The sequence below is a fragment of the Danio rerio genome, chromosome 15 (genome assembly GCF_052040795.2).
Source record: "Danio rerio strain M-AB ecotype USA chromosome 15, GRCz13ab, whole genome shotgun sequence".
Classification (NCBI taxonomy): Eukaryota; Metazoa; Chordata; class Actinopteri; order Cypriniformes; family Danionidae; genus Danio; species Danio rerio.
Window position 1 is genome coordinate 41,753,515 of NC_141035.1, and position 16,582 is coordinate 41,770,096.

Genomic DNA, 16,582 nt, shown 5'->3' on the forward strand with positions numbered 1-16,582 from the left:
TAAATGTATAAAGAGTCTTTATTTTTATTAGTGGCATTGCTCTGTACCTGAAATACATCTGAGCCATTATGTGCAGATACGTCGACTGAAGTCTCATTATTGCGTTGTACCGTGTAGAAACACTTCCGTATCTCCTTGCAGGCTGTCACATCACTCTCTCTCCGTTCTTATTACCACTCCATCACTGCAGTTTGTTTTATTAGGCCCCAGAGGTGGCTGCCAGGCAACTCTGTATGTGTGTGTGTGTGTGCACGCTTGTGTCGAGTGCTGTGCCGGTTCCCTAAAGTGGCATCTTTCTTCCTTCTGACCTACATACTTTTACAGCAATATTCAGTTGAGTTCATTTGCTTGATGTGTGCTGTGAGTTTAAAGGCTCAAGCGCACACTCGCGCACACTGTCCCAAAACAAATCTTGTTTGATTAGGCTCTGGGGAAGCCAGATATCGCTTGTACAGCAGTTGAATAGACAGTGACTTGAACAGGTGGCGTTAATCGCTGTAGCTCTTTTTGTGAGCATAAACGGCTGTGGATTTAAAGGGCCGGTTCATCTAAAGGATTTCATAACATTCACCATCTAGCAAAACCAGTGAATGCCATGCATGGCTTTTTGAGGTGTAGTTATTAGCATAAATTGCGACCTAAGGTAACCTAACATGAATAAACACTGTACTAAATGTATTGTTTATTGCTTGCTAATGTTAGTAAATGCAATAACTTCTTTAACCACAGTCTTATTGTAAAGCGTTACCATGGTTCATCTGTCAATTGTTCCAAAATGGAGTCAAAATGAGCCTGGATGACTGTAGAATTGTCTAATTTTGCGTGTACTGTCCCTTTAAAAGAAGATATATGACAGCTTTATGCAGCACTGGCCCCTCAGCATACGTGTGTTCTCCAGCAGTGAGCTTTGTCTGTTCTTTGTCTCTCTTCTCGTCTGGCATCAGGTGGATAGACCTCGTCTGCGTCTGAGGAGTTTGTCTCCAGCTGTGTGTGTGTGTGTGCGTGTGTTATTTCAATAGTGTATAACAGCAATTTAAACCGGCCTGCATTGTGAAGACAATCACACACAGGACCGCCTGTCTCCATCTCTATTCTCGCTCCTTATCGTCTGTCTAAGCGTATCCTTAGTGCAGTAGTTTAGTGTGATTGTTGTCTGGTTGTGTGTGTGTTATCTGTGTCTTTTAATATACAAACTGCTACACTCGAGCGCTCATGGTCTGCTTTAAATCCCTGTGTTTGCTATGGACTTTTTTTTATATGTGTGTGTGTGTGTGTGTGTCGCTGGAGGGCTCAGAGATGACTCTGAGTGTGTATGTCACTCAGCTCCGCTCTTTAAAACACAGGGCCATTTCCTTCTGCTCAACAAAGCTTCCTCACAAACACACACATACAGACAGACTCCTAAAAGTCTCAGTGAGGCTGATTACAAAATGAATGCTTTCATCACCAGACTGCGAGCCATTGAAAAGTGTTTTTCCTCCAGCTCTTCAAACGCACTAAATTCCCCACCAGTCTCGCTGGTGTTATCTGCGCATCTTTATGGGATATCCACACTGGAGCTACAAAGCTAACTCCTGGGAAGCTAATGGGCAGAATGTGTGTACACGTGTAGGTTTTGTTTGCATTAAAAGAGTAGGTCAAGTAAATCAGGGGCTATTTGTATTTTGATTAGATTGTTTAATCAATGTAGATTAGATGTTTTTTAAGAGATCCAACTTTTATTTTGACAATTCTTTGCTAATGCATTTGCCATGTCTATTGCTGACATATTCATGTATATGCAGGACAGCCTGAAATTATCATTGGATACTTATGAAATGATAAATGAAATATATTAATTTATTTTCCATCAGTTTTGTCTCTTTATTCATCAGGGGTCACCGTTAACTTATCCAGCATATGCTTGACACAGCGTATGCCATTCCAGCTGCAACCCAGTACTGGAAAACATCCATACACACTCATTCACACACATACACTACGGTCAATTCACCTATACCACATGTGTTTGGACTGTGGGGGAAACCGGAGCACCCGGAGGAAACCTTCGCCAACACGGGGAAAACAAACTCCACACGGAAACGCCAACTGATCCAGCCAGTACTCGAACCAGCGACCTTTTTGCTATGAAGCGACAGTGCTAACCACTAAGCCACCGCACACATGGAATATATTTGAAAATATAATGACATATATGTCAAACAATAAAAAAAAAAAACAGTCTTATGTTAATATGTACAGGTATATTTGTAGGAATAGCTCAAATACATTGTACTGTATGGGTTGAAATAGCAGATTTTATGCCCAAAAATAAACATTTTTAACTTGCTATTTAAATAAATCAAAACATATTTTTGATTATTAATACACATTGCTGAGAGCGTAATTTGTACATCTTTAAATGTGATTTTCTGAATATTTAGGTTTTATTTTAAACCCTCATATTCCAGATATTCATATAGTTGTATTTCTGCCTAATATTGGTAAGTCCTAACAAAAACACATCAACAAAGCTATTTATTCAGCTTTTGTGTGATGTATAAATCTAAATTCTGGCTTTTTTTTTTTCCTGGGTTACATATATTTAATATTGACATATATTGAAATAAAAATTGAATGTTTATTGTTTAAAAATATGTCACAATAGGCACTGACCATCTATAGCTCTTGTGTCAAAGCCAGTTTCTGGAGGGCTGCAGCTATGCACAGTTTAGTTCCGACCTCAATTAAACACACCTGATCAAACTAATTGAGACCTTCAGTTTTGTTTGAAACCTACAGGTAAACCTGCGGTCACACTGGACTTTTCTCCCCATAGACTTCCATAAATGTGTACACGAATGCGTCAGACCGGAAACGCAAGCTTGTGCGACAAGTTTAGCAGTTCGCTGCATTGGAAAGTTCAAGCTTGGGGAACTCTGACCGGCAATGCCGCATCACATGATTGCATGACACCAACAGAGGATCAAAACATGACAAATATAGATATAAAATATAGATCAATCGCTCGCTTTTTTAAATGTTTAATCAACTTGTTTAATCCCGCCCCTTTTCACAGCATCATACAACAGAATTTTGCAAGCTCAAACTCTGGTGTGACCGCAGGGTTGGACCTAAACTGTGCAGAGCTATGGCCCTCCAGGAACTGCATTTGACACCTGTATACTATGGCATGTATGATACTGAAGCAAAAAAACTTAAGCAAATTAACTTCTCTACATGTAATATTCATACATTTATTAACATTTATATGATCATAAATTGCTTAGATGTTCGCTTAGAAAAGTGAAAGGTAAGTATTATACAATATAAATTATATTATGATATATAAGTACATTACATATTGCATTTCTTCAAGGTATGAAAGTGTCAATTTAATATGTATAGTTTAACATATTGCAAAACATAAAACTAATATAATGTTATTAATTTTTCCATTCATTAATTCATTAATTTTACTTCGGCTTAGTCCCTTTATTCATCAGGAGTTTCACAGCGGAATGAACCACCAATTTATCTAGCATATGTTTTACACAGCAGATGCCCTTAGAGCTGCAGCCCACGCCAACACTGGGAGAACATGCAAACTTCATACAAAAATGCCAACTGACCCAGCCGGGATTCGAACCAGTGACCTTCCTGCTGTGAGGTGACAGTGCTAACCACTGAGCCACCGTGTCGCCCTCATTTTTTTTCAATATATGTTAAATAATTTAACATATTGATCATTCATACAGAAGGAAAGGGTACAGATATATCCAATAATTCCTTTAAATCTCCAATGTCGACTCGGTAACGCCAGTGCTCGTTTACCAAAATCACCTTGATTCTTTTCTCTTTGTTCATAATATCCCTTGTGTCTCACTAAGCCTTTGTTTCTGTATCTCGTCCCGGTGCCGTTAACAGGCTAACCGCCGGTGTTTATCCTGTCGAAATGATCGGATTTAAATTGTAGGAGTGACATTGGGGAGGCCGAAAAAAGGAATAACAAACATAAGAAGAGTGCGAAGTGGGGGGAGTATGGAAGTGATGTTAGTAGAGCGTCCCTCAGGACGATAAATCCCTTTCTCCCAAATCCCATTGTTAAGAAAGCATGAAACCGGATTCCTGTAACAAGGCCTCTGATCTGAGGAGGCACGGCCCAAAGGACTCAATTAGAGGTACAACAGGCCTGATCTTTCTACCTTTTCTTTTCTTCTCCGCGTTCGCTCTCTTCGCTCCTGTCTTAACCTGCTGTGCCGCAGCGCCACAGCTGGGGTCTGGACAGCAGAGCATGCTCTCGCAAACACAATGACCAATAAATGGCACTGGGAGTCTGTTAACCTTAGCCATAGACTGACTGGCAAATGATGGAGGCCCAGTGGTGGACTACACAAGTAAGTTTACAATGCAAACATGAGTCACAACACAACAAAATCAAGCCCAAACACAACAAAATCAAGCCATAACACAACAAAATCAAGCCATAACATGGTGGAATTTAAAGGGGATGTACTGTAGAAGGAAAATCTGAATATACCTAGGCATAGCTGAATAATAAGAGTCCTTATTCTTGATTTGATTTATTTATTTTACATTTTGTAACATGGACCCAAAAATAAATAGTACTGCAAATAGTGATTAATTAAAATTTCATCATACCTTTCTCATTTTATCCTTTCAATCACCCTCAACATTATATTCCTTTAATAATATATATTTATACAACTGATTATTTATACAAATGATTATTATCCTGACATTTTTTGAGAGTCTGATCTAGACTGTTCCACTTATAGACATACTCAAACTTTTTAAATTTTCTTGTTTTTATATTTTAATGTTATTTTATTTTTTATTTTATTCATTCATTCATTCATTCATTTTCTTGTCGGCTTATTCCCTTTATTAATCCAGGGTTGCCACAGCAGAATGAACTGCTAACTTATCCAGCAAGATTTTACGCAGCGGATGCCCTTCCAGCTGCAACCCATCTCTGGGAAACATCCACACTCACACTCATACACTACGGACAATTTAGCCTACCCAATTCACCTGTACCGCATGTCTTTGGACTGTGGGGGAAACCGGAGCACCCGAAGAAAACCCACGCTAAGGCAGGGAGAACATGCAAACTCCACACAGAAATGCCAACTGAGCCAAGGTTCGAACCAGCGACCTTTTTGCTATGAGGCGACAGCACTACCTACTGCGCCACCGCCTCGCCTTTTTTTTTTTTGTTAATTTAATTTAATTTAATTTAATTTAATTTAATTTAATTTAATTTAATTTAATTTAATTTAATTTAATTTAATTAATTTAATTTAATTTAATTTAGTTTTAGTTTTAATTTAGTTTAGTTTTAGTTTTGCACTACTGGGCGACCGATGTAAATAGTATGTGTTTGTATATGTGCACTGTATTGCTAGGCTTTTATCAGGTTGTTTCTTTATAATTCTTGTTTGAAATTCAGTACACGTGCTTATCCTTCATGTTAGTATGTACGGCATCATTCAAAACCTGTGATCTCAAATAAATAAATGCGCAAATATATGTGATATAACAAGCGGCTTTTGAATTCAAATTTATAATAAAGCACATGGACTCATCATTTTAGCCTGAAGTCATGATTTGATGAAATTATCATCCGTCTCTGACTATGGTTCCGCCCTGCCTGTGTGCCTGGGGGACAATCATTTGTGTGACGCATTGGCAGGAAATGTGGCTCTGATTTGACCGAATCTACAGTGTCAGATGTTTAATCTCATATATTACGTATTAATATTCATGTGAACAGCATGCAAGAGCTCGTAATTTCAATTTGCTTGGAAAATGACTGTTAAAACTGATTTGGACTAGTGGAGAGTTCAAGGTTAACCGGGAGTAACCTTGAATTTATTGGTTTTAAATTGCAAAATTAAATGTCAACATTTGCTTCTGGTGTTATTAGGTGAGGATATGTAGAGCAGCAGCTTTTGTGAAGGATTTACATTTTGTAAATCCACTTATTAGAGGTAATATTGCTAAAATGACAACAACAGCAAAATGACAATTTTGAAAAGTGTTTGAAGGACTGAAATAAAATATGCATAAAACATATTTTTATTCCAAATTTATTATTAATATGTATTGCTTGTTTTGTTCATTTGAATTAAATCTCTTACGTAATAAATAAAAGTAAATATTACACTAATAAATCAAATTTTATTTACTACAAAATTAGTAAAAATGAATAAAAATAAATACATTTTATAAATGCAATATTTGATATTTAATAAATGTATTTAAAAATAGTACATGTAATAAAAAAGTTTAAATTAAAAACAAAAATGTATACTTCAAAATATGAACAAAGTATCATATTTTTAAATGTATATTTAATATGATGAAGTTCTTGCTTATTGATTTTTTATCTAGCTTCCTATTAAAAATATGTAAAATTATTTAATTAATATTTTATTTTATGTATTATTATTATTTTTATTTGCATTTACTTGAGAAATATCAGCATCAAGATTTAAGATACTTGAGCATCAAAATTTAATACGTTTGTGCTTAAAAGAGGAACAAATATCTGACAGAGGAGTCAGAAAAGAAATACATATATATTAATTTACATATTAACATATTAATTTCTTAAGATTTAATTTTTAAAGGTGCCATATACCGTGCTTGTTTATTAAGTTAAATTGTAATTGTTCTCTGATACCTACATAGTAGGTTTATGGCTTCAGAAAGTAAAAAAAAAAATAAAAAATCTCCAGAAACGATTTTATGAGCTCATTTTTACTCTATAAAGTACCTATAGAATCAGAAGGTCCATGATTGACCATATATGGTCTGTGTCATGAATATTAATGAGCTTCGCTCTGATCCGCAGCTCCTTTACACACAAACACTCAATGTACACTAAACATGGACAAATTTGAACTCAATCAGAGAAGCGTTAACCTGTTTTGCTCACCAGATCTGTTGTGGATAAAGGCTAAATTATATTTAAGCTTGACAAAAGAGAGTGATAGAGATGTATGGGGTTGTATTTAGAATCTATAATCAAAGAAAAAACAGCCAGAAATTAATATCAACCTCTGCATGAACAGATGACAGTTGAGCTGAGTGATTTGACACATTTGTTAAAACATACGCATCAAATTTCAAAATAAACACCATGAACTAGCAAAAGATTCAACTTAACATGCCTCTTCAGAGTGGGGATGAATACATGTATAATTTGTAAATCTTACATTTTCCGTCCTGAGGTGAGTTTAAACATGCCTTGTGCAGTCGTTGCCCAGTAATGCACAGTAAACAATTTGGGGCTTGTGTTTTCAAAATAAAAGTCCCTCATACATAGTAAGTGATATATATGCTTAAAATAATCAAGGGAGGAAAATTATCACTGTTTTCTTACTAGAAAATTTATGGCTTATCAAATGTAGCCTGAGGTGTGCATAATAATAATTTCAGAGCTTTTTTTATGATCTCAGAGCTGCGTATGAGTTGTACTCTCTTGATGACGTCAGCCGCTTGTCCGGATGAATGACCTAAAGTAGGCATACATGCAAATGCAGAGGCCATGGCTCGTAAGTCTCATCACAGTTTGATTTGTCTTCTGATTGGCCCGTTGTCCACTAGTGCTTTATACTTGTGGATTTTAAATGAGAACGAGGAACAGGTAGTGTTTGTGGCGCACAGTCTGCCATTTCCATATGCTTATCTTGTGTTATTATATTATGCCTTGGTATACACAGATTTTCATTATAGGGCACCTTTAAGATTTCTGACTGAAGTCTCAAGTGCATTTATTTTGATTTAAGAACATTTTATTCCTAGTGCTAGAAAATTTGACAAAAATACAGAGTAACATATATCAGATTGTATGTATTTTATTTTCCACTGAAAATCTGTTTACATACAGATTGATGTTTTAGTGGAAAGGCTGTGATTTGGAACCAATCTAGTCTGTAATGATTCCAATTAGCTTAATATGCTAGCAACGGAAGTCGATGAGAAGTTGTCATATATAGCTAAGTAAATGTGTGTTTATGTTATGATCTGAAAAGCGACCTTAAGCTGCCAATTGTCCTCGACCAGCAAAAGTCAATTAGGGCCTCATTAAAGAAAGGAATTAGTTGTTATAGATTTGATAGGAGAGGTATGTGTGTAGCGTTAGCGATCTAGCGGCAGGGAGGGCCATCGCTTGCTCCTAGGGGAAATGAGAGGATGTCTACAACAGACCAGCAGTTAATGGATTCTGTTTAGTCTTGATAATGTCTGATAATTAGTTAATCAAAGGCAGCGCCTACCCACGCGTGTTAGCTTCTTTTACATTAGCAGCTTTGTGCGAGAAACAGGTCAGCGAGCGACTGTTCGTGACAGACAATAGAAAGCGGTTCTTTATTCCCGTTTGGAGCGCTTTCCGAATGAATTGCTTTCAATTTCTGTTAATTATGCGCAAAAGGCTCTTTGTTTGTGTTACTCTGGATCGTTTTCATCAATTCGGTTTAATGCGGATCAGTTGCAGGCGACGGCATTTTAAAGTTTGATCCAAGTTTCCTCATGTGTTTACACGCCGTTTGACCACACTGACATTTATGGCTGAACGGCCAATGAAAAAACACAGTGGGCATTGACAAACTGTCCGCTAGTCCCTGGATCCCGCCACTGTTCCATGAGTAATATGCTGTTTTCTCTGCAATCAATTAGTAAGCCTTCATTAGCAGGGCCATCCGTTATGTGATCCTGACAGGGAGAGGACAGACTGTGTGTTCAGGACAGGACTGTTGATTATGGCGTGTGATAAAACACACTCAGCTTTCAGGCTCTGTATGATTATTGTGTTTTAGTTGAACGCAGATAATTGGGGCTTTGTTTGTGAATCCCAGAGTACACTTTATGTTTTGTATCCTATATCCATAGTCAAGCATACAAGCTTCACAACAAAACTGTTCCCCAATGGCCAATCAAAAATAACCCAACAATGTCAAGACTCATAATATGACACTGCCAAATTTTTACATCACTGTATGCATTGTATATGGGTTCTTCTTTAAAAGTAAATCTATAGTAGTAATTATAAAGATTGAACCACAAACTAGTAAAATTAATATTAAATTTAAGAAATACAAATCCTGCCTTCAGTTACAATGAAGACAAAAACCTTATGTGATTCATCATCCTAGCACATGGTAGAGTAAAATATTTAAATGCAACCATTTAGGTATAATAATTACAATATGTCAGATCTTTAACTCGTGGAATAAAAACATACCTTCATCATGCGGTTCACAGTAGTCAGGCAACCATGGTTCTGCTGATTCTGCACCATGGTTGTAATTTCCCAATAAATTAAATTTTCTTTTCTTTTTTCATTGATGTTTTAAAAAGTCTTTGCTAAAGTATTGTATCACAAAAACTTGTCGACTATGCTGGTATATGAAAAACATGACACAAAGATTCAATACCGTGGATTTAACAGCTTTAATAATGACACATAATTAAAAAATGATACCGATATTGTCGCTAGTTTGTCGCATAACCGTAAAATTATAAATATACAAACATTTGACAGTCTAACATGACCACAGACATACAATTCACATTGCTTTACGTTAGTGGGCGGAGCTAAAAAATCTATTTTGGTGCATTTTTGATTGCAGCAGGTCTCTGATTGGTGGATTTTTTTTTCTTTACTGCATCATGGGTAATGTAGTTTTCCTATATGACAAAAATGAGAAAAAAAGATTTAATACTCTTTTTAAGCATTAATGATGATTTTAAAGCATTAATGATGACACAACCAGATTTTAAAAACAATACAGATATTGTCGCTGGTTTGTCGCGCAACAGTAAAAATATGCATGTATAAATATTTGACAGTATAACATGACCATGATTATGCAATTTGCTTTGCTTTACGTTAGTGGGCGGAGATAAAAATTGATTTTTTTGTTGCATTTTAATTGCTTCAGATCTTTGATTGGTGAATTTTTTTTCTTAACTGCATCATGGGTAATGTAGCTTGTCTATATGAAAAAAATAGACACACAGACAGAGATTCAATAGTCTGGATTTGAATGCTTTAATGATAACACAACCCGATTTTAAAACGATACCAATATCATCACCAGTTTGTCGCGCAACAGTAAAAATATGCATATACAATTATTTGACAATATAACATGACCAAAATTACACAATTAGCTTTGCTTCACATTAGTGGGTGGAGCTAAAAGTTTATTTTGGTGCGTTTTGATTGCTGCAGGTCTCTGATTGATGGATTTTTATTTTATTTTATTTATTTTTTTACTGCATCATGGGTAATGTAGTTTCTATATATGAAAAAATAAGACAAAAAGATTCAATAGTCTGGATTTTAAAGCTTTAATGATAACAGAAACCGATTTTAAAACGATACCAATATCATCACCAGTTTGTCGCGCAACAGTAAAAATATGCATATACAAATATTTGACAGTATAACATGACCACGATTATACAATTTGCTTTGCTTTACGTTAGTGGGCGGAGCTAAAAATGTATTTTGGTGCGTTTTGATTGCAGCAGGTCTCTGATTGGTGGAATTTCTTTTCTTTACTGCATCATGGGTACTGTAGTTTACCGATATGGATGAAATGAATGTTGAGTTTCACATCCCCATCCAATTATTGTACTCTATATCTTACTTGATGTTGTCCTCAATGGTTAGTGTGATTTCACTAAGTAGGACATGTTCCTGGAACAACATTCCAATCAGCCAATCAGATTTAAGGATACGTATACAGTTTATGCTATGTTTAGGTTTACAGTTAAACTTATGTGCCTCTTATTGTTATCCAGCTATTAATCCCCTCTGAATTTGGGAATTATTTACAGTTAGGGTTAGGGTAGGGATTAAGTATGCCTAAACCTAACCAGTTCCAGTCAACATAGATTTTAATCCAGCATCTCATCCTACACTAACAAAAAGATTCATTGGACTACATTTTTTAAGGTAAGTGGTTTCAAGCAATTTATATGGGCTGAAATTAAACAAACAAATAAAGTTTTGTAATGTTCAACTTAATTTGTTTAGGTTTAGCCCATGTAAATTGTTTTCTCACCTTAAAAATCATGAATCAATCCAATGAATCCAATCAATACAGGCTTCCATATGGTGCTACATATTCCTCTATGCATTACACTATAAGTATACTGTCAGATGAACGTGTCTGGTCAAACTTTGAAAGATCCACAGATCACCCTAAAAGCAATAAAATTCAACACTCTTCTGCGACAACTCAGAATTGATGTCCCGAAACGTTCGACCTTCACGTTCTCCGTTTGATGAGTACAGTACGTGCGGAGCAAGCGTCTGTGAGCAACGGTTATGATTAGAGGCCCATGGAGATTAAAAGCGCCACATATTGGATCTCCTCATGATGGATGAGAGGATCAATTAAACAATATGAAATGTGTTCTGCTGGTGACATGCTCATTAGGGACATACTGGAAGAGGGAGGGAGGACTGGAGGATATTTCTCCTCTTTCTCATCATTCTCTCGCTTTTCGCGTCACTCCGGTGATTGAGAGAGGATAAATAACGGCACAATCGATGAGGGCACAGATTTATTTACTTGTTTGTAGGGGAATTTAGAGCCAGCCGTCACACCATGACAAGTTTCATTAATTTTTGCTTAGCATGGGAACGGTTAAAAATGTATTCCTTCAAAGTCTAAACACCATTTTTCAGTCCGTAAGAGAGAAAGTCTTTAGCTTCTAGCAAATGTGTTTTGCAGTGTGAGAAGAGGGATAATTTGATTCTTATAAATCTATAGAAATGAGAAAACAAGTTGAATTAGGTTTGTAATTCCTAAAGGAAATAAAAGCGTTTAAAAAAAATTGTGTAAACCAGTTAAAAAGTCTGTAATAGTGTTGAAAGTTTTGGGTTTACTGCACAGAAAATAAAATAAAATAAAATAAAATAAAATAAAATAAAATTAAAGTAAAGTAAAGTAAAGTAAAGTAAAGTAAAGTAAAGTAAAGTAAAGTAAAGTAAAGTAAAGTAAAATAAATTAAAGTAAAGTAAAGTAAAGTAAATTTAAGTTAAGTTAAGTAAATTAAATTAAATTAAATTAAATTAAATTAAATTAAATTAAATTAAATTAAATTAAATTAAATTAAATTAAATTAAATTAATATTTTAATAAGTTAAGGTGAGGGAAAAAAAGTAAGTCAAAATTAACTAATTAATTTTGACAAAATATTACCGGCCACTTTATTAGGGACATCTCACTAGTACCAGGTTGGACCCACTTTTGCTTTCTGAACTGCCTTACTCCTTCATGGCATAGTCAACAAGGTACTGGAAATATTCCTTAACTGCATCAAACAGTTGCTGCAGATTTATCGGCTGCACATTCATGATCCACCACATACCAAAGGTGCTCTATTGAATTGAGAGCTGGTGACTGTGGAGGCCATTTGAAGGCCCTATCATCCGAATGTCTCAGCAGAAATCAAGACTCATCAGACCAGGCATCCTTTTCCAATCTTCTATTGTACAATTTTGTTGAGCCTGTGCGAATTGTAGCCTCAGTTTCCTGGTCTTAGCTGCTGTCTCTTCTGCAGCTGTAGCCCATCCGCCTCAAGGTTATCACACTGCAAAGAAATATATTTCTTATCTTTTTTCTTATTCAGCAACAGCGTGGTATTATTAAATTTTATGTGTTTTGTTTTATATTACACACACAAACTGTAGCACCCCCCCCCCCCCCCCCCCCCAAGGTTACGATTTTTTATCCCCGTGCCCAAATATGCCTATTTTCATGCTACACGCCAGTATAAAACAAGAATAGCCTCGACGACTTGTGTCATTCATTAATCATCATTAATGTCATTCATCATTAATGTTATTCTTCTATATTAAATAGTACATGTCACAAAGTAAGTGTTAGACCAAATGTAGTATGTGTATACAGTGTGTGATTTTGAATATATTTCATGTCTTTAAAATTAGTTGTAGCTTTATGCTAAGCCATAGAATATGTAAAAGTGTTAGAGCCATGAGTGTATTCTGGAGAGACAAATGCTGACAGGAATACGACATGATTGAAAATGACAGCGTCCGACTGAATCCCTCCTGTCTTTCCATCCCTTGTGTCCCCATGTCAGAAATCTCTCTTTCTGTCCTCTAAATATGACACGCCTCTCTTTTGCCTCCTCTGTACAATTCCTCATTAACCAGTCATTATTATTTTTTTCTCCGCACTGATTGAAACATCCTAAGCGGAATCAGAAATGTGTACAGTACATGCAAATATCTCAAATCCCGGACAACAATAAAACACAATTATGCTAATTGCTATTGTTTGGGTTTGCTCAGATTCACCATGTACAGTTGTGGCTTCAATAGCGTGTGTGGTTTTGTGTAAATGTTTGCGCTCCACTGTTTTCCCTTTGTTCTTTCTTTATCTCCTCACTCATCTCTCGCAATTGCAAAACGCAGGGAAAATCACACATAAAAACCGTCTCAGATCTCAAATTCACTCAGTTGGTAATCTCTGAAGTGCGCTCTGTTCTCAGCAGGGTTTCGTAGTGTACTTGAGCCTACACGCATAAAAGATGAGGAAGAATTCATACAGAATGTAAAGCTAATAGGGCTGTGCATTATGAGGATATGTTGAATATGCAAAAGTGCAAAAATCATTCATATTATGCTCTTGTTTATATTGTGGCGTCACATAATACTTCATTTATGAATTCATTTTCATATTTTATTTTTCATTTAATGCTGGGAAACATGAACAACAGCTTTGTGAGAAAGTCGCAATCTTGAAAATACAATGTTTTTGCACTACCTGACAAAATATCTAAGTTTTTGAAGCAACAAATAATAACTTGACTTCTAGCTGATCGATTGGTATCAGAAGTGGCTTATGTGAAAGGCAAAGGCCTCTAGATTACGTTTATTTTACCTAAATAAAATATTGATTTTTAATTATTTAATTAGGACAGTAGGTCTGACTTTGCTTAGACAAATGTCTTTTCACTTAACAGAATGAACTATACTGAATGTACAGTATAGAATATAAAGTCATAATGCAGTGGAAAAAGAGTAAATATTGTGTGTGACTCCCATGAGCTTGAACGACTGCATCCATACATCTCTGCAATGACTCAAATAACTTATTAATGAAGACATCTGGAATGGCAGAGAAAGCGTTCTTGCAGGACTCCCAGAGTTCATCAAGATTATTTGGATTCATTTAGTGCCTCCTCCTTTTTACCCTAGACATACTCAATAATATTCATGTCTTGTGACTGGGCTGGCCAATCCTAGAGCATCTTGTCCTTCTTTGCTTTCAAGAACTTTGATGTGGAGACTAAAGTATGACAAGGAGCGCTATCCTGCTGAATAATTTGCCCTCTCATGTGGTTTGTAATGTAATGGGCAGCACAAATGTCTTGTTACTTCAGGCTGATGATGTTGCCATCCACTCTGCAGATCTCTTGCACACCCCCATACTGAATGTAACCCCAAACCATGATTTTTTCCTTCACCAAACTTGACTGATTTCTGTGCGAATCTTGGGTCCTTGCGGATTCCAATAGGTTATCTTCAGTATTTGTGATGACTGCAATTCAACAGATGAAGTGTTTTATGTTTGATTAATATTTAATCCATGTTTCTACATTTTTAATCAAACACTTGCCCTAACGTTAAATAAAGTAAAAAATATGGGTATGTTTCTGTGTATACGGTATCATTTAAAATGTAGAAAGATATAATCCTTGTGGTCATTCATTCATTCATTTTCTTGTCGGCTTAGTCCCTTTATTAATCCGGGGTCGCCACAGCGGAATGAACCGCCAACTTATCCAGCAAGTTTTTACACAGCGGATGCCCTTCCAGCCGCAACCCATCTCTGGGAAACATCCACACACACATTCACACACTATGGACAATTTAGCTTACCCAATTCACCTGTACCGGATGTCTTTGGACTGTGTGGGAAACCGGAGCACCCGGAGGAAACCCACGCAAAGGCAGGGAGAACATGCAAACTCCACACAGAAACGCCAACTGAGCCGAGGTTCGAACCAGCGACTCAGCGACTTTCTTGCTGTGAGGCGACAGCACTACCTACTGCGCCACTGCCTCGCCCCCCCTTGTGGTCAATGTATTGAAATTATTTCCTGATTTACAGAATGGTACTATATTGAGATATATGTATTGTTATCAGTATATGAGATAACTTTTATTGTAATATGAGATTTTGTTTCATATTTCCCAGTCTAGTTGATGATATCTTTATTAACAGGCTGTGTTTGTCTTAAAAAGTTGGTCTGTGCGAGCTTTCCATTCTAAAAATCCTAATTCAGTGTTCATCTGAGATGCCAAACCTTTTAATGTTACTAACACATGAATGCAAATCCAATCCAACATACAATTAACACAGTGCTCTGCCTATTAACTCCTACATATTAATGAATTAGCATGAAGCCCCGCCTATTAACCCTACATATTCATGAATTAACATGTGCATATTAATGCGTCTTGGTTTGCAAGGTGCTAGATGGGCACGTGCTGGTTTTCGGCAGTATTGTCTCATTGTCGGTGTCTGGCACCATCTCCACACCCTTCATGCCAATAGAAACCCCTCCACCCTGAGTGATAGAGTGTGTGTCTATGTGTGAAACTGGAAGGAGGGGGGGGACCCCCGTTTACAGATGGGCTGCACAGACGGACAGTCGGCATTGTGGGCCAAGCTGGATGACACCTCTTCCGAATGCAGATGCCACCGCAACTGGAAAGCGTGAAGATGAGTCCGATGTGCACAAGGGTGGAAGGACTTTCAGGAGGACATTATGGAGGCATTATGGGGATGTTTATGGAGCAGATGTTAGGGTCTCTGCATTTGACATCTGGACTTTTATGAGGATGGTGAAGGCCAATGTAATCACACTGGAGAGGTTGTTTTGAGAGCCCAGATGTTTGTCCGGCAATGTTGCCAGAGGTGTTATTTGCGTGTAAGTGTGTGTCTGCTGTTTCTCTTGCAGTAATTTTGCTTTGTTGCATGATTGCTTTTCCCTTGGTCAATCTAAAACCTTTACAAAGAGCAAGTGGACACAATATTGCAGCCTTCTCTGGACAACTCATCCTGAGTTTATTTTGATGGCGAGGTGTTGCTGCTTTGTTTGTTTGCTTGCTTGCATGCTTGGTTTCTTTTCTTTTTTCTTTCTAGGCTCAAACCTAGTTTGTCCACAGAGAATCAGGGCTTTGATATAATGTGCTTAGCAAGCTTTTTCACAGCGTAGTGTCACTATCACTATGTTGGGGTGCTAGGACTCACACTTACCACAAGAAGACCTTCCCCCTGATGGCTCACTAGCACCTTTTCCAGCAGATATCCCATTCTCTTCTATTAAAGGTGCTTTTCCATTGCATTGCATGGTTCACTTTTGCAAGCTTTTCCACTGCATTCTGTACCAAGTACCTGATACTTTTGAGTACCACTTTGAGTAAGATTCTAAGCAAGCCGTACCCCAGCCGGCATTTCAACGGTGATTCAACGTTGAATCAACGTCAGGTCTATGGTTGGATCAACGTTGAATTACCTTT

The 16,582-nt window shown here is 36.8% G+C and overlaps 1 protein-coding gene across 10 annotated transcripts in view; it reads left to right on the forward strand.

The window, feature by feature from the left end:
- Positions 1–16,582, forward strand: part of robo2 (roundabout, axon guidance receptor, homolog 2 (Drosophila)) — an 848,620-nt gene that overhangs the window by 545,296 nt on the left and 286,742 nt on the right.